The 19,536-nt window shown below is 37.1% G+C and overlaps 1 long non-coding RNA gene across 2 annotated transcripts; it reads right to left on the bottom strand.

Moving 5' to 3' along the window:
* Nucleotides 1-1,593: 1,593 nt before the first annotated feature.
* Nucleotides 1,594-11,911, bottom strand: LOC140520985 (uncharacterized). Of its 2 annotated transcripts, XR_011972739.1 has the most exons (3): nt 11,576-11,911; nt 10,515-10,672; nt 1,594-1,726 (listed from the first exon to the last, which is right to left on the bottom strand). It is a non-coding gene; the product is annotated as an uncharacterized lncRNA (long non-coding RNA). The 2 variants fall into 2 exon arrangements; XR_011972740.1 differs by lacking the exon at nt 10,515-10,672.
* Nucleotides 11,912-19,536: the final 7,625 nt, after the last annotated feature.

Genomic DNA, 19,536 nt, shown 5'->3' on the forward strand with positions numbered 1-19,536 from the left:
AATATACATGCAGAAATCTCAAAGACTTTGCTTGTTCCTCTCCTCAATACACATTTTCATTCTTTTTCTGTGTCTGTGTCTTACGACCTGAAGTAGATAGTAATCTTCTCGTGAGTAGGAAATACTTTTTGTTTTATCTATTTCATCTAACCACAATGTCAATTATACTCTGTCATACATAGTAGGCGATTCATACAAAATTCTTCTCAAATCTAGACATAATTCATCAAATTTTACTTTTAGTCATTAGTTACATGTTTCTATTCTGACTGAATCTTTCAATTTTCAAAACATTTTATTAGCATATTTTGGCTTTTTATCACCTACTTTTCACAACATATCATTTATTTCAAAAGTATAAAGAGAGAAAGCATACAGTTCAGCACACTAGCCAACACATCAACCATGTCTGACATCAGGCTTAGATCACATTCCACTGCTAGAAGCAGTACCTTTGGCAAAGAAAAGGCAGCACCTTATGACGTTGCTTCTCTGAGGTCAAACTTGGGAGTTAAAATTTCACAACATTGAATTCTAATTTTTTGATGCTAATTTTCTTTCCTTTTATACTGCTGAACTGACCTAACCTTTCCCTGGAGACTTCTTACTGACAACAAACCTTCCATGTTCAGTACTCGCCTCCTTTCCCATCTGTGTCAATGTTAGGGACAATTTTTCAGAAGCATGATGACTGGAAGATGAGTGGATACCAAAGGAAATTGAAACAAAGCATATGCTGCTCCAGAGATCGGGCCATTTTCTATGAATGTCCAGGAACTTCAGCTCTTGTAACCCAGTAGTAATATTGCAGAGGAATTAAGGGATGACACTTTCTTTGATGACTCAGTCTGATTAAGGATCAGTAATGTGAAAAGAGCAATCATATGGTTGGAGAGGAAGTGGGGAAGAAAAGTTTCATGTGTGAGACTAGAGGGGCCCCATTTCTCATCAGTATTGGAAAGGTTCTCATTCCTTAACCACTGTCTATAAAACTCGAAAAGGACATTTCTCTGCCACGCTATTTTCTGGGCTTCTAAGATACTCATTTGTAATATAAAAAATCTGAACCACTAAAATTAGAATTCTTAGATAACCTGCATAAAATACACAGCAATGTTCTTCTTCTTAAAATGTATTTCTTCACAAGAAAGTCTCCATTGCCTAGTCAGGTATCAGTTTAATTCTCGGGGAGTGAGGGCTGCAGCTCCTATGACATTCATGGGGCCCCAGGAAAATAAAGGCCATGCCTCATCTCCAAAGTCCCCCACCCCTGCAAATCAGCTCGGTTCCCTTAATGCTCCAAGCAGCCTTAGTGCAAACACTCCTTTCAAATGACCTTGGAAAGGCCTCTCTAATGGGGACAGTGGCACCTAGTGCAGGGCAAGAAAGGCCCTTCAGACAAACAGAATTCAGCCCAGACAGGGTCAACTCTGTTTATAGACTTGCTGAAGTTTTTTGGTTGGTTAAAAAGCTGACAGGCTGTATTACAGCTAACATTCTCATATTGATTACACCACTTCAGAGTCTGGCCTCTCAGTGACAGGAGTGGCGTAATTAGTTTTTTCCTTGTTAAATATTTGTAAATCATTCGTACTTTTATGGGTTACATAACCTGGCTGTTACCCTTCAGATAATCTTCTTGTGACTTGTTTAAACAAGAAATATTTCCTGGAGAGCAGTGTCACTTCTGTCCTTCAGTGAGAATACAACATAAGGACTTCTCTTGCTGTAGAAAGAAAAAAAAGGGGAGGGGGGGGTATCAATGCTACAGTTACATAAAATAAATCTGTAATAGACTTTATCCAAAGGGACCTGAGAACATCCGTGGCTGCCTAATTGCTTGGCTAGCACTACAGTTCCCTGGCAGCTGGAGTGGGTAGCAATATTTTTAAAAGCTACGGCGTTAAAGGCTGTCAACAGTCTCACAATTGTTACAAGTGCTGGTGATGAGCTCATAATGAAAAAAAATAAATAAATAACACCACCTTTGTCTTTCATCACCCACCAAAATAAAAGGCCATTTCTAACCCAGGCTTTCTAGGAGGTGTGACTATAAACTAATGTGACTGGGTTTTTTTAATATATTTTTAAACAAACATCCTAACTTACACATACAGAGAACTTCACCCCTTTCAGAATAGTTCCCAGAACACATGGGAGATGAGTTCAGAGTCAGTGGCACCTGTGATGGAGGCAAATCTCTGTCCTTTGAATGTGGTTTTTGATTTTTAGAAGGAACAGGATGATTTGAAGCCAAGAATGATAAATATTGATAAATATTGGTCATTAATAAAATTAAAATTCATTTAAACCTAATGAAGTTGGCAAATAAAGTTGATTAATGAAATTCTTGATTAAAATTACAGTATGACTATATCATAAGAAAATGAAGTTTCTTCCCCAGTCCTAAAAAGTCTTCGAAGTCATGCCAAAAGAATGATTCCCAAAATGTCTGATGTAGTAACAGCATAAGCATATTATATTCTAAAGTAAATACTCTGAAAGACAGCTGCCACTTAAATGGACAATTTCTGACCTGTTTGTTAAAAGAAAAAAATGATTAGAGGTTTGCCATTATGGATCCCATAATACTACCTGCCTCGGAGCCTCATGGTCCCAATAAGCTCAAACCCCTGTGGTATCACTTCAACTCAATGACTCTTCCTTTCTGCCTGGCTTCCATTTTGTGATACATAGGATTCAAATAATTCCAGAACTTCGGTATTGAAAGGAACCTTTAGAGATCATCTCACTTATTTTAAAGATCCAGAAACTGAGGACCAGAAAAGTTAAATTATTTAGCTGAAGTCATTGCGACAATTAGTAACAGACTGGACAATAGTTGTCCAGATGACTAGTCCAGTGCTCTGTAGAGATTTCCTAGTGAAGAGTAAAAAAAATCTAATAAAATGTTTCCTCCCTCAGTTTCCTGCAGAATTATATTTATATAGAGAGACATACATATATGTGTGCACATATGTACATACATGTTTATGCACAAAACACATACATATAAGTAGGCATGTTTGCATATATACAGATGTATATATACACAGTTATACATAGAAAATAATTATGCTTCTGGCACCAATATTGTGTTTTATTAGGATTCCTACAAATAACCAAAACACAGAATGTTATCCTATCATATTATAATGTATGAATGTAAAATTAAAATGTTTTTCCAAAGTAGCATCTTGTCATACTAAGGGAAAAATGAAAGGGGATTATAGATCAGCAAAGGACATTCTCATTGTTTTATTTTTAGGTGCTATTCAGAAAATCAACAATAATTAATGTGCTTGCAATGAGAGAAATCTAAGACAGTTTTCGTCAGCTTTTATGAAATATCACATGCTGAACATGGATATTTATAAGAATCACAAAGTAAATTTCCTGTACCTATATATGCATGTCATAAAGATGCTCTCTTTAACTGATGCAAATGAACCACAAGCCATCAAAAAGAAATCGGTTAAGAGAACATGCTTGCCCAAGCTAAATATATGAAAATCCCATAAAGCGTTATACAGAGTAAACCTATTGCTTCTGTTCTCTTAATGTTACAGGTTTCCTTGCAGAAATGTTCATTCCAATCTCTCCCCACATGGCAATCAAGACCTCTTGAAAATAAAGGCTAATGGGACCAAAGCCAATTAAGTGTTTAATCCTCTGAGCTAGAGAGTTCAATGCAGTAGAATTTCTAGTCTTTGGATAGAATAATTGGGCAACACATGAATGAAAAATGTGAATAAGTTTGAAAGTCACTGGATACAGTGAGGTAGGATTTTTAGAGCAAAAATGAGCAAGTAATGGTTTTACATTGAACAGTTTATGAGCACAGTGCATCTTGTTCTTCACTGTTTGCTGGAGTTCTTCTGGATTCCCATTGCAGGTCATCAACTTGAAATATGTCCACACTTTCCCCCCTCTTTGAAAAATAATGAGGCTTTAGATAGCAGGAGAGATTTTGAATATCTAAACCCCCTAAGAGCTGGGACAATATCTTATTTATCTCTGTATTTTTTATCAGTTTCTAGCACAATCCATTGAAATTTCACATAAATGAACAAATCCTGAATATTATTAAATATTTGCTAAATATATTAATGTGTAAATGAATGAATGACCACTTATACAATGTGGTGTAGTAGAATAAATACTAGAAATATCATTAAATATTAATTAACATTAAAATTATTAATATTAACATGTAAAGTGCTATTAAACATTTGCTAAGTGAGTATGCAAATAAAGAAATGAAGGAATGGACATTTACACAGCACAGTGTGGTGGAATGGGTGCTGGGGTTATAGTCATCATTATTATCATTTCACAACTCAAATGCAAGTAGTGATTCATAGTGATATTCTAATATATTCATCTTATTTTGGCTTCACAGATCCTAAGAGTTAAGAATTACATGTATGACTATCCTCGTTTTACAAATAAAGAAACTGAAAGTCAGAGAAATGAGAAAAATGACTTGTCTGAAGTTTCCTAGTAAGCTGTGGAACCAGATCTGCATTGTACATCTTCTGACACCAAGTCCTTTTCTCTTGTGCTATGTTGTGCCACCTGTCCTAACTGTTCGGAGAGTGAGAAAAAGAATGACTTCTAACACTGGAGTGTACCTAAAGATTATCAGAAAAAAGGATCAGATAGATTAGCCTTTCATAGACCAGTAAGAGCTGGGAAGCTCTTGAAGTAAAGACCTAACTATAGGTCTGAGAAGCAGAATATCCAGAAGCAACAAAGGCTGGCAGTCAGTGATCAGTTTTTGCACATATTCCCTCTCACATCAATTGATTATACTTTTAAGTGCCTATAGAAATCTTCATCAGCAGTATTATCTAGGGATATGTATGAAGGTGGCTCTATAGGTTAATGTACATGTATGTGGGTGCATATAAATATATGTATTTTTATATATACATATGTGTATATATACCTACACAGGTGCAATGTAAACCCTTCTCATATATCTTAGTCTATTTTTTTGATAAGTGTACTAAAAAAGTGATGACAAGTCAAGAATTCTGCTTTCAATGGAATTCATTGATTTTTGAAATTTTATGTAATTTTTGCAAAAGAGCAAAGTGTGAAGAACCAAGTCATTTACATTTTGACATGATTACATATTCAGGTTTGCAAATTAGTGGGTTGCAAATAGATTTTATATACATACATATGTGTGTGCGTATGTGTGTGTGTGTGTATATATATCCAAAAATACACACATATACATACATACATATTTTATGTATGATTAAGGGAGAATGACAGAGCAATCTATTTGATTTAGAGAAAGCAAAATTAATCAGATCTATCAAGGCTTAGAGCAGAAAACCTATAGTCAGATTCCTATATCCATTAACTACCTTTTTAATGAAGACATGGCATCAAAGTCTCCCTGTTGAGGGAAGGTGGTATATATTGAGGAACAAATTCTCTTTTTTTTCCAATAACCTCCTTCAGTGACTACTTCCAGAAATGATGTTTCAATTGGAATTCAATTCACTAACTTGACTACACTTCCATTTTGCATGCTGTCATTTTCTCTCCCTTTTCCATATGTAAATATATACATATACTATATGTTACAAATGACTAAATCGTACCCAACCGGTTGGTTTTCTTATAATGCTACAGGGGATCCCACCATGTTATTATATATTCGATGTTTTCCCAGGGTTGAGCAAATGACTATCAAAGAGCAAAATATAGTTTAACAACACAAACTAAGAATATGTATGTCATTAATTTAAATTCAATTAGCAGCTAAGAACTGAAAAGATTAGTGAAGAGTCTTCTGCAGTGTCTGAGTTTTGTGAGTCCAAGGAACTACTTATTTTTTAGAACTGCTTTTTCCTTTCCTGCTGTCAGATCTTCCAAGATTTATCTTTGTTCCCCATGCTGCACTCCTGGTTTCACAGGGCACAGAAAGGATGGCACCGATTTGTTTACCCATGAATGCTTTTTTGAGAGGAGAGAAGCCCCTTGATACTTCACATCTCTTTCCCCTCTGGACAGAAAGTGGGAAAAAGAAAGTCCTTTGTATTTTCTATTGTTTATCCTGAGCTTTCTTACTAGCTGCTTGCAAAGATTTTCTTGCTTCCTTCTGAGCACAAAACCTGAAAGATGAGCATGTCCCCTAACTCTGGTTCATTATTTGCCAGACAAACCTTCTGGTTGTGTAAGAGGCTCTTAATGGAAAAGATACAGGCATTTTCATTGAGCTGACTGGTCGATTCAGTCAAACAATTGGAGGCCCAGGACAGGGTTAGCTCATGTCTCCTCTTGGTGAATTGAGTCTAGTTCTCTGGCTTAGACCAGAGATCTTTTCTCTTGGATCTCCTGGGAAATACCATGAATTTCACATTTTTTTAGCCTATAGGAAAGGCTAATTGTATTTGGGCCATTATATTCAGTCTACTTAAATTGCCATGGTATCTTTCTTAACTGTTTCCTTATATAGCAAGGAACTTCCTGTTTGAACATCATTAAGATCACAAATCAGCTTGAAGGATTAAGTTAGTCCCATGTCAAATTTATTCATGCAGTTAAAGCTGAGTGAGTTTCAGTATAGTTTGACTTGCTTGGGATTAGAGTTCAAAAAATGGAGACACATGAGCAAATTCAAAATATATCATGAACAATATATTAAAATATATGTTTTATAAATAAAAATAAAAAGATTAATGTAATATATACAGAGATGTGTGTGTCTATAAAGGAATCAGAACCTGAATTTGAATTTCAATTCTACTGCTTCTTAACTTGAATTTGGGCCAGTTATTTAACTTTTGTCAGCCTCAGTGTTCTTAACTGTAACATGAGAGTGTTGACTAGATTATCTTTATGGTCCCTTCCAGCTCTAAATCTCATGATGCGTCAAGAAACAAAACTGAAACCAAAAATGCAAATCTGCATCAATCTCCACCATTGCTCTGCCTTGTCTGCCTCTACTGGTCTCTTCAGTTCTTGCTGCCATATATGTGAAATGGTGTCAGTTGAAATGAACTATCATAGGGAGACAACTGAGGAAATTATCAAAGATAGGGAAGGAATGAAAAAAGGTAACAGGTAAAGTTTAACAAAAATCAAGTACGCTAAGGGCTAGGAGAAGACACAGAGGGTAAGAGACCTGAAGGAAGATTAATGTTGACATTCAAAGAGGAAAATTAACGTCATCAACAAGGCTGTCCTGAGGTAGAATTGTCAGTCTGCAAAGTTTGTCTCTGGAACCCCTACCTCTCCTGTCTGTACCCTTTTTCCACTGGCTTCCCTCAGGCACCCAGTGCTCTCAGACTGCCTGTCAGAACACTGATCTAATAAACTCATTCACACGGAGCTATTAGTGACATAATATATTAGCCCCTGGAAGATTTAAAATAAAACAGAGAGAGGGGAAGGATAACTATTCACATTTGTATTCTGCCTTAAGGTTTACAAGTTATTTTGCCAAAGGAATGACTATCTAACAGTAAAAGCCTAGCAAATAAAAGGTGCTTGACAAAACTTTGTTACATGGAACCAACAATTCAATTGCCCAGTGGCGCCTGGGTGGAGAGAATTCTTTTGAGCTGGAGTTTTACTTGAGGTACATTAACTCTTGTACTAGCTAGGTGGACCCTGCCCACTTTTTCTATTTCCCCTGGGGATGGGAGAGGTTGCCTTCTCTGGATCAGAAAGTCCATAGACTCTAGAGACAAGAGGAGAAAGTCCAAGAGGGCTGTGATTAGCTTTTTTGAAGGGATTGACCACATTGATGAGATCAAAAATCATCAAAGGACTGAGGTTTCTGCTAGGTTCTGTCCTAGGTAGGTCCAGGCCTAGGAGATAGAACAAAAACCAAACATCCCTGCCTACAAGGAGTATACATTTACTTTCACCATCCACCATACTCATCTCTCCCAGGTACAGGTATTTGTTGTTGTATAGCTTCTGATCATTTTGAAAAGGTCCTAGTCTAACCTGGCTCTTTGTGAAACCAATTTCTGAAAGAAAAGGTGATTTTCCCTCTCCTCTTATAAAAGACAGGCAACTAAAATGTTGTTGTTGGAGGTGGTGGGTTTTTTGTTTTGTTTTGTTCTGGTTTGGGTTTTTTTTTTTTGAAGGGGAGCTGGAATTCAGCCATTCTGAATCTCAACAACTCCACTCGTTGCTCCTGTCCTCCATGTATTGTATTTCAATAAAATCTTAATAAACAGAATATTAAAGATTTGAGAAATTATACAAAATATTAAATTTCTAACCCTGCCATTTATTTTATTTTTTATGAGATATCAGGACCAGTTTAATAAGTATAATAAACATAAACCCTGGCATTTATAACACTATTCACCAGATTAATACCAGATAATATTTTCTAAAAGTGCCATTTTAATAGTAATAAATGGATGAAAAGATATTCCTCATACTTACTCTACCAAGACTGCAATCCTTGAAAGCAAATTAAGAACCAAAATCAATATTTTTCCCATTAATTTCATATTCACAGAAAGCATATTACTAGTACAAGAAAGCAAAGATGTGCCTGTATTGGAACATCCAATGCTGTGTCTGCTACTTCATAAAAAAAAATATTCATACTTCTTCAGTCCAAATGACCCTAGTGCCCTAAGTCCACTATTCGAGGTCTCTTCACAGTGACTGACCACTCAAAATGCACTTGGGAATACAGCTAAAGACTAAGACAGGAAAATTGCTTTAAGAACATGGGAGAAAACAGTTAATTTTGCCTGTATTCTGAATATGCCTGATCAATTAATTTATGCCTTCATTTCTATCATCTCCTTCTCATTTTCTCCAAAGCTGCCAATGGCATTAAGAAGGAAGAGAGAATTGGGGAAAATGACAAAAAATGTGGATCCTCTTTGATCCTCAAGGAAACTGAGGAAGGAACTCAAGTAACTTTGATATATTCAGAATTTACTGCTGGGTCTTCAGCATTATGAAGTATGCAGATTCCCCACATCTAATCAAACGGGGTGCTAACTGTTCAAAAGTCATCCTCAATTATTTTTCATTGTTTCAATTAAACATGCATCAAATATTCACTATGTTCAGAGTAATATTCTAGGCACTCGGAAAGTATAATTCAGAGAAGATATAATTCCTGCTCTCATGCAACTTACAGTCTTCTAGGGAAAAATAGACTAAAAGAGAAACAACTGTAATATATAATATTGTAACATATTAAGAATCACACATTGGCATGGGGATGTCCAATGAGGAATTAAACTTCACTTCAACTTATAAGTCTTAGAAATTTGCCTGAAGCATTTCTGAGGTTAAATGACTTGCCCAGGGTCACAATATTGAGGGTATCTGATGCATGACTTGAAAACAGGATGATGTAAAAAAGGGGAAAGGACCCATATGTACAAAAATATTTATAGCAGCTCTTCTTGCAGTGGCAAAGAATTGGACATTGAAGGAATATCCATCAATTGGGGAATGGCAAAACAAGTTGTAAAATATGAATGTAATGGAATACTACTGTGCTGTAAGAAATGATGAGCAGGAGGACTTCAGAAAAACCTGGAAAGACATATATGAACTGATGCTGAGTGAAGTGAGCAAAACCAGGAGAACATTGTTCACAGTAATAGCAACATTGTGCAGTGATTAACTACCATAGACACAGATCTTCTCAGCAATATAATGATTCAAGACAATTCCAAAAGACTCATGATGAAAAATGCTATCTGAATTCAAAGGACTATGAAATCCGAATATAGGTCAAAGTTTAATATTTTCACTTTTTTTGTTATTTTTTCTTTTCTTTGTTGTGGTTTTCCCTTTTTGTTGTGACTCTTCTTTCACAACATCACTAATGTGGAAATATGTTTAACATGATTATACATGCATAACCTATATCAGATTGCTTTCTGTCTTGGGGAGGAGGAAGAAAGGGAGGGAGGGAGAAAAATTGGGGACTCAAAATCTTATAAAAATGAAATGTTAAAAACTATCTTTACATGTAATTAAAAAAATAAAATACTATTAATTGGGAAAAATTTTAAAAAAACAGGAGGAGGATGATGATGATGATGACTGAGGACAATGATGATGATGATGATAAACTGGTATTTATATAGTTCTTTAAGTTTACAAAATACTATACATATCTTATCTCATTTGATTTCCTAATACCAATGCCAGATAGCTAAACAGCACTGCCTCTCACAAATGCTTTAGAGGGCATAAACCAAATTGCTATGAGATATCAGAGCAAGTTATCATTTCAGGGAGGAGAGAGTCATAAAACTCTTCAATGGAAGGTTTGCATTTGAATTGGATTTGGAAGCAGAGGTAGAAATTCAACAGTTACAAAAGGAAAACATGGCATGTTTAGCTTAGAGAAGGAAAACTCAGTGGGAATTTGACAGCTGTCTTCAAAACAATGAATTGAAGCAATGAAAAGAAGAAACAAAGAAATACATTTAGACTTCATCTCAGGAAAAGCTTCCTAACAATTAGAGCCAAGCAATAGTGGAATGGGCTACCTCCAAAGGTTCTAGGCAATCTCTCGATGACAAACTTCAAGCAGAGGCTGGATGAACATTTGTCAATCAGGTTATATCAGATATTTCTTCTCTGTTTAAGTTGAACTAAAGAGCTGCTGAGGTCCCTTCCACCTCTGAGATTATGTTATGATGTGATTCTGTAAGAATGAAGGATGGACACTTCAGGAATCAAGAAACAATGTATACAGCATGGAATAATGTACATTGGGGGAAAAGAGAGCGTCTGTTTATCTAGAATGGAAAGTGAATGGAAGGGAGTAATGAAACAAGGTTGACAAGCTAAGGTGATACTCAGTTGAACCATGCCTTAAAATTAACTCAGGCAGCAATGGGGAGCCAATGAAGACTTTTAAGAAGAGGAGAGACATGACTCAATTTTTGCACAAGAAAAAATTAAAAAATTATTTTAACAACACTTTTGTAGTGGCATTGAAATGACCAGCAAGTAAAAGTCAGGTAAGTTAGGGAAATGTTATGATGGTCTAGACAAGTAGGACCTATACTGAGGTGACAGCAGGAGAAAGAGTGGGATATAGGCAGGAAATATTGTAGAGGGAGAATATATGAGAATTGATAATTAGTTGCATAAGAAGTAAGAGAGGAATACTGGGTGCATGACACAGCATTAGGCCCTGTCAAAGTTGTGGTGCACTGAAGCTGTTTGCTTTATTACAGAAAATATTGGACTAAGCTGGGTGTAATGGTGCTCTACGTTCTACCCTAGACTGAGAATGGATTTTCTAAATGATATCCGGGCAAGTTGTTCTCAGGTTGTCAGTTTCCCCATTTATGAAATAGGAAATAAAAACACCCACTTATTTCTGTCTTGGATTCTACAAATAACATATTGGACTTGCTATGATGTTGTCAAGAGAACTCATACTACAATATTGTGTTTACAAGTGAAACTGTCCTAATAACAAGGTCCTTTGGGAGTTCCCAAAGAGCACTTGTGGATATGTGTATTTTTCTAATCCAAAAAAAAAAAAGTTAGCCATTCATGATCAGCCCAAAACAAAGCCCACATGGATAAACAATACCTTTCCCAAAGTTGCATTCTGTGTAAAGCTCTTGTCTAGGTCTCTGTGGGCTCCATTTCTGCATTTACTACACCTCAGGCATCCACCTACCTCTCAAGTCCACTATTCAGCTAGTCATGGGGAAACTCAGGCCTTTCAGAGAACTGATCCTATGCATCATGAAAAAAGCCCAGGAATGCCTAGAGGTGGACCTTCTTGTAATAGTAATTTAAATGAAAAGATCTTTCTCATTAATTAATAGGCTCATATGATCTGGAAGCCTGGCTCCCATGTGATGGGAAAAGCTTGCTGAAGAGGTGGAATGGGAAGGGTAAAGCAGAACCAGGAGGAAGTGAGTGAGTGGGGTCAGGTCAGAAGGGATAGAATGCAGACCTACTGACATAGGCCAACTGACACAGTGTGACAGTTGATAGTGAGAAGGCCCTGGCTGAGGGAGGGGAGGTTTGGGAATGACTTTGCCCTCTGCTGGGATCATGTTTATTAACTTCTTCATCATCATGACAGATTTTCCTTTCTGGTTCTGGGGTTTAGCTTTCTGGTGTTTAAATAAATGTTTTTCTTCTGCCTTCTATATGGAAAGTCTTTTATATTTTGCAATTAAGAACTATGCTGGCTTATTCATAGTCACCACTGATGCTATAAATATTGCACTGGCGATACATTTGGTGTCATGAACAGGATCACAAAGTAAAAAATCTCTATTTGTGATTTAGAGGAAAACATTAATATCCCAGGATGGGAGAATTTACTGTTTTCCTCACTAGCAAGGGAGTGGGCTAAAAGCATTAAACCCTGTGAAAACTGGGAAGTGAGGCTATAGGAGGGGGAACTTGAAGATTTGGAAAGGTATTTGCAAGGAATACCAATAAGACCAGGGAAGGAGGAGAGGCTGGATTTTATTAACGGCTTCTAGTATTATGTGTAGAAACAGATGAACTGTGTAAGGGAAAAATGCAGACAAAAAAGAGTACAAGAGCAATCAGGGTGTGTGGGGGGGTGTCTCAGGCAGAAGGAAAGGCTGTTAATTTAGCTCAGAAGAATCTAAAGGCTAGTAAAAGAAATGCACATCTGACCTTTGTACAGACCCTTTGTATAGGCCTAGTTGCCACAGTGACAAAGTGAAATAATTTTAGAAGAAGTTTCTCTGTCAGAAGCACTCCCAATAGTGAGGCAGAAGCAGAACCACCAAGGAGGGAACTCAGTGATTAGGGAAATAATTGAGGATTTTACTCTGCAGGAAGTCACAGAAATTTTGAATAAATTCACTCAAAGGACGGGAGAATAGTTAGTATCTTGGATGGTGAGAATTAGTGATGATAGAGCTAGAGGAATAGCTATAGATTCTGTCGACTGCCTGAAATTTATAGGTATTAGTCAGAATTCATTTGTACTTTTAGCAAACTTTTAGAGATTACAACATGCAAGGAGGTAACAATACAACTAATCTGTTAGCTTTGGCTGCAGAAGGCTGCAGTAGGCAGTATCCTAATGATTCTATGTGGGCTAGTGGAGACAGGCCCTGGTATTCACTAAGGGACTGTATAAGAAAGTTAAAGCAGGAGGTAATGAAGACTGCCATAATGATAGGAAATGCAGATGCATACTATGATACTCCCTTTCCAGTTTACCATAGGACTATAATAGTGAAGATGGCTCCTCCTACTTAGAAGCACTTGATTTTGACTCTAACAATTGAGGAACTAGGACACCCTCTTTCAGAGGTTCTGGACAAGATTTCATAGTCGAGTGACTTAGGAGACTGGGGAAAAGACAACATTGCTAGAGAGAGAAGAATAAATAACCAGCAGATTCAAAATCAGAAAAAATTGACAAGGAGAGAATTATTTACTCCTCTATTGAGATCAGGGGTAGATTTTAGAAGCATAGGTGGTATTCCAATTAATGAACTAACTATACAGAATATACCAAGAAAATGTACTTGATACTAGATGAAATAGAGAAGTAAGAGCTGCCCCTACAGATCCTACTGAACCCTTGTTTCCAAATTTGTCCCACCTTCAGGGAGAATAGTAAGTTGACCAAAGCCCAGATCAAATTAGGATTAGCAGCTCAAGGAATACATGTATTGACTGGAGTGATAGATTCTAATTATCAACGAGAAATTATTGTAACATTCCAAAATTTAGGTGATAGGCCCATACAGTTTTGTAAAAATGATTAGTTCAAGTGATTAGTATTCCTTGTGAAACAAGACCACTTATGAAAATTTACCCTCCTTCTGAAATGACTAACAGAGTAACTGAAGGATTGGGTTCTACTGATGGAATAAAATCAGATAAAATGGAAGCCAGACTACATTCCCAAGGCTGTGGAAATTATAACACATGGGAAAGATAATACTGTAACTGTTGTTTATTCAAGAAAGGATTATTACTAAATTGCATCCATAACTCATATATTCTACGGTGAATGAGGCTGTGATAGTGGGTTTATGGACTCCAGAACCACAGCTGACCCTATATCTACCTTGCTTCTGGTTATTGTTTCCTTGTTTTGTTTGTTTGTTTGTTTGTTTGTCTTTTCATTTGCTAAACTTGTTTGCTAGATTTGTTTCCTGTAGGCTTAGTACCCTTCACCTGCAGATGCCTGACCACTTACGTTGGATGTCACCTCCTGTCCCTGATGGTGATGTTTCATCTCTGGACCTGAAGTCAACCAAACTCCATATGCCAGCTAAAGAACTGATCTCTCAAATGGGACTTCTTAGGGCAGGGACAGCTCTATGTCCAATCTCAGCAGGAAGTAGGTATGGAAGAAGAGACCTTCGCCTCTTACCCCAAGATTTTGGGCCCCATTTGTTGAGGGGGAATGATGGGGTACTTGCAATACCAATTGTCCCATTGATCTATATAATGAATATGAAAGATCTGGGGGCCAAATGTAATAGTAATTTAAATGGAAAATTCTTTCTCATTAATTGATAGGCCCATATGATCTGCTTAAATTGCCTGGAAGCTTCAGTCACATGTGGTGGGAGGTTCTTGCTGAAGAGGTGAAACAGGAAGGGTGGAGTAAAACTGGGAGGAAGTGAGTGAGTGAGGTCAGGTCAGAGGGGAAAGAACACAGGCCAACTGATACAGGTCAACTGACACATTGTGACAGTTGAGAGTGAGAAGGCCCTGGATGAGAGAGAGGAGGTTTGAGACTGATTGTGACAGTCGATGGTAAGAAGGCCCTCAATGTTGGGTAGGGATGTTTGAGAATGGCTTTGCCCTCTGCTGTGAGAATGTTTATTAACTTCTTGGTCACCTTGATGGATTTTGCTTTCTGATTCTGGGTTTTGGCTTTCTGGTGCTTAAATAAATGTTTTTCTTCGGTCTTCTATATGGAGAGTCCTTTATATTTTGCAATTTAGAACGATGCTGGCATATTCATAGTCATCACCAGTGCTGTGAATACTGCCCTGGTGATACACCTTCAGATTTTGTATCTAGCAATCAGCTTCCCAGTTGGAAACAATAGACATTTCATGTACCATAATCCTAGTGGGATCCTGCTGCTTTGGACATAGTCACCACTGCCACTGATAACCAAATGGATCTCTACTCATCTTGGGCACCATGACCACCCTTCAGATATTCAGTCCCACTCATTAAATAACAGAACTAACATTTGTTTGGAGTCATACCTCACCACTTATTATCAGATGAAATATGAAAGAATATCAGTTCTAAATTAAAACCACCTGATCCAATTAAAAAGCATTGACTAAGGATTTACTATGGGCCAAGCACTTTGTTAGGTGCTGAGAATGCAAAGGAATGATCCCTGCTTTCAAGGAGCTAAAAAAAAAATCTTCAGGAAAATGACATGCATAAGAATTTAATACATATTAATCAAATGTCCACCAAATAATTACATTGTGGCGTGGAGGTGAGGTGGGGAGGGGATAGAGTATGGTGTATTTTTTACCATTCTGGTGTACTCATTTACAACCTGTGTCAAGCTCTGTGGCAGATGACTCAAGTGAACATTGCCAAATCAAATGGACTATTGATGAAGTATAGCAAGTGCCCTTTGAAAATACTGTCAAGATAAGGACAAGTATATAGGTAAAAAACAGCTCCCATCTCAGATTCCTCAATTGGCTTAGCCAAGTATATAGGATTGTCCATGACTTTGAATTAACCTTTGAGGCATGAAGCAGAGGTTATGTTTTCCTTCAAGCTCCCAAGGACAAGAATGAAAACTGCACAAATTTGCCAGAAGATCAGGAAAATATACTTGTATGCTGTGTCAAGACATCTTCTGGAAGTCATTCTGGTTAAACAGCAGGGAGTTGATCCCTTGCTTTTGCTCCAGTGTTGACTGTTTTTTCTAAGGCTGATAACAGATGCAGTGATGGATGGATGCTCTAGTACACTTGGTGCTAAGACCTCACACTAGCTAAACCTGAGGTGCACATCTGAACTGAATGTGAACCTAGTGATCTTCAATGACAACAATGGGGACCTAATTGCCAAGGAACACAGAGGAAGAAAACAGTATTGTGGACACTTGGGAGCTCGCACATAAGTCAAACTCTCCTCATATATGTGATACTGCTCAAAGCCTTCAGCAAGATATTAAGAAAGTATGAGGTCTAGAAATCCATGGACTCTGGGGAAAGTTTTGGAGAATGGAAAGATGAATAAATACTTATAGCCGCTGAAGGGGATGGGTAGGGATGGGTAGGAGAAATGGGACTATGTGGATAGGCCATCCATTTCTTTCCAGTAGGCCCCAAAATATTCCCACATTTAAAAAAAAATACTTAGGTTAACTTTATGCCTGTGAATAAACTATTCTATTCTTGTCTATCCAATTCAAACAATACATAAATCATGCAATTTCTTATTTTCTGTACACTTCTAGCACTATGAGTTTATATATAGACATGCAATAAATGTATATACAAAGGGGACATGGGGCTCTGTATCTCTACAATATTTTTCTACAAACTAAACCAGGTTTCAATTCATCAGTACTTCCATCAGAATTTTTTGGTGGTGTTCAATTGTTTTTCAATTGTGTTCAACTTTTCATGATCTCATTCAGGGTTTTCATGGCAAAGATACTGGAGTTATTTTTCATCTTTTTTCCTCCAACTCATTTTACAGATGAAGAAACTGAGGCAAATAGGGTGGAGTGATTTGTTCAGGGTCACACAGTTAGTGTTTGAGGCCAGGTTTGAACTTAAGAAGACAAGTCTTCCTGACTCCTGGCTCTATCCACATAGCTGCCCTCCCATCAGATTTAAGAAGCTACTATTTTTCCTTTGTTACCTGTAGCTACCTGACTTCCTTCCAAGGCAGCTGATGGCTCATTGAATAGAATTCCGGACCAGATTTCCTAAATTCAAATCCCACTTTACTAGTTGTATGATCATAGGCAAGTCAATTAAGTCCTTTTTGACTCAGTTTCCTCAACTGCAAAATGGGGATCACTTATTATCAGAATCACGTGAGAAAATATTTGCAGAAGTGCTTATAACAATGTCCTATAGGTGTGATATACATGCTCATTCTCTCTCTTTATTCCCTGTAAAGGATAATGTAGGGTTGTTCCCAGCTCAACCATTATCGTACTCACCAACTTATCATATTTAGAGATTTGCTATCAAAGCAATACCTTGGAGTAGGGGTGAGATAGGGGGAGGTTATGGAAAATGATAGCAGGATAAAAATGCAATTAGTTCATAATTTATAAAGATTTTTGTAGCTTACTATGGTCTCTCCAAGTGAGCAAGGGTTAAGGACTATATACGTATGTATACACACATGCATATACATACATACACATAGGTACATAGATTATGTGTACACACAATACACATACATACCCACATATATGTGTGAACATGTGTCCATGTATATATGTATGTTGTGGTGTGTGTATGCATGTATATGTATACATACATGTACAAACATATACATGCATGCACATGCATGTGCACATATATTTGTTTATGTCATGTTAAATTTAAAATGTTTATTGAACATTCAGTTCAAGAAATCTGAAAGGCAGTTGCAGATATGAGGTTAGTAGAAAGGTTAGAGCAAGACAGGTAGATCTGAGAATCATCAGCATAAAGACGGTAATTAAATCCATGGAAGCTGATGAGATCACCAAATTAAGTAGTATGGAGGGAGAAGTAAAGAATGCCCACAACAAAGTATTGTGGGAGACCTATGGTCTATAAATTAGATTGTAAGGAGTAAAGAAGAAAGTGAGAAAGAATGGCGAGGTATCTATTGTGGCCCATCTTTCAAGGAATCTAGCCATCAAAAGTCAAGAGACAGAGGATGATAGATAGCTAGGAGAGAAGGATTGTGAGGGTTTTTTGAAGATGGGAAAGACATGGGTATGTTTATAAGCAATAAGGATTGAGCCAGTAGATGTGTAGAGACTGAAGATAAATGGTGGAATGACAAAAAGGGTAATTTATTGAAGAAGAATGGATTGAATGAGATCACTTGTACTGGTTAAGGTACCTGCCTTGGTAAGGTAAAGTCACCTCTTCATATGACACAGGGGTGAAGGAGGAGAAAGTAGAATAAAGCATCTGAGTGACATGAGTTGAGGAAAAGAGGAAACTCATGGTAAATATCCTCATTTTTTTTTCCACTATGAGGTGCTTGTCATCAGAAAAAGTCTGGGAAAAGGGATCCATGGGAGGATTGATAATGGATAAAAAGGCTTGGGTGTGGCTGAGGTGGGGTGGAGAAGTAGATTATGGAATGTGAATAGATTAGGAAACTGAGTGGTTAAAGTGTTTCCAGAAAAGTCAGTGTGTATGTTGAAGTCTCCTGTGGGAGGATGGGAATTGGGAAGGAGGAAAAATGTATGAACCAGATTCTGTATTCATTGAGGAAGGAAAGAGAATAACTTGGAGATCTGTAGTCAACAGTTACCAGGATTTTGATTAGGTGGTAGACATAGATTGCAAGAATCTCAAAGAATGAGAGGCTACTGAGTAATAGAGGTATTGGGGAAAACCTGGAAGTGGCATCAGGGAAAAAGAAATGTTCCAAACCCCATTTTGGCCAGTGCTTACCAAGAAAAATGAGTGAAAAAGCATCAGTATTAGAAAATGTAGCCAGGGAAGTTTTTTCATCCGTGGGGAGCCAAGTCACAGTGACTGTTAGCAGATGGAAGGAGTGGGAAAACAAAACACTTAAGATGATGGTAAGTTTGTTACCTATGGAATAAGCATTTCAGAGGGCACAGTAGAAAGACTACATAATGTTTGAGTCTTTGAGGTGGGAAGAAGAATCATCTTCATCCCAGATACAATTAGAGTTCAGTTGTCAATGAATACATAATATCAGGAATGGATAATACCAATGTTGTTGATTGTGACCATAGATACAAGGCATCCCAAATATCTTATATCCTATTTATTCCACCATCTCAAATAAATGGCAACATAGAGATGCTAGAAGTAGCAAAAGTTCAGTTTCATTTATTATTTTGTTCATGTATCTGTACTTTATCTTTCTGGTGAAAATACAGGGGAAATTCTGGAAACATCATCATCCATCATCATCATCATCACACTTATAGAGCATTTTAAGTTTTAACAAAACATTTCATAAATAGTATATCATTTTATCCTCCCAAAACCCTGCGAGGCAGGTGTTGTTATTAAATCTGTTATAAAGATAAAGAAACTGAGGCAGCCAAAGATTAAGGGATTTGTTCAGAGGTCACATGGTCAGTAAGTATCTGAAGCTAGATTTTTAACTCAAGTCTCCCTGACTCCAAGTCCAAGGCTCTATCCCTATTGCCACCTAAACACTCCTTACATATTATAATGGAGAGAAATCTATAGGTAGATAGTGATAAAAAAATGTTATAATTGTGCTAAAACTGATTCTTCTGTAAGTATATTTTGAAGAACCAAGAATTTAGGTAAAAATACTGCTGAGTGTTTCCCTGAGATTTACTCTGAAATCCAA

This window comes from Notamacropus eugenii, chromosome 1 (genome assembly GCF_028372415.1).
Source record: "Notamacropus eugenii isolate mMacEug1 chromosome 1, mMacEug1.pri_v2, whole genome shotgun sequence".
Taxonomy (NCBI): domain Eukaryota; kingdom Metazoa; phylum Chordata; class Mammalia; order Diprotodontia; family Macropodidae; genus Notamacropus; species Notamacropus eugenii.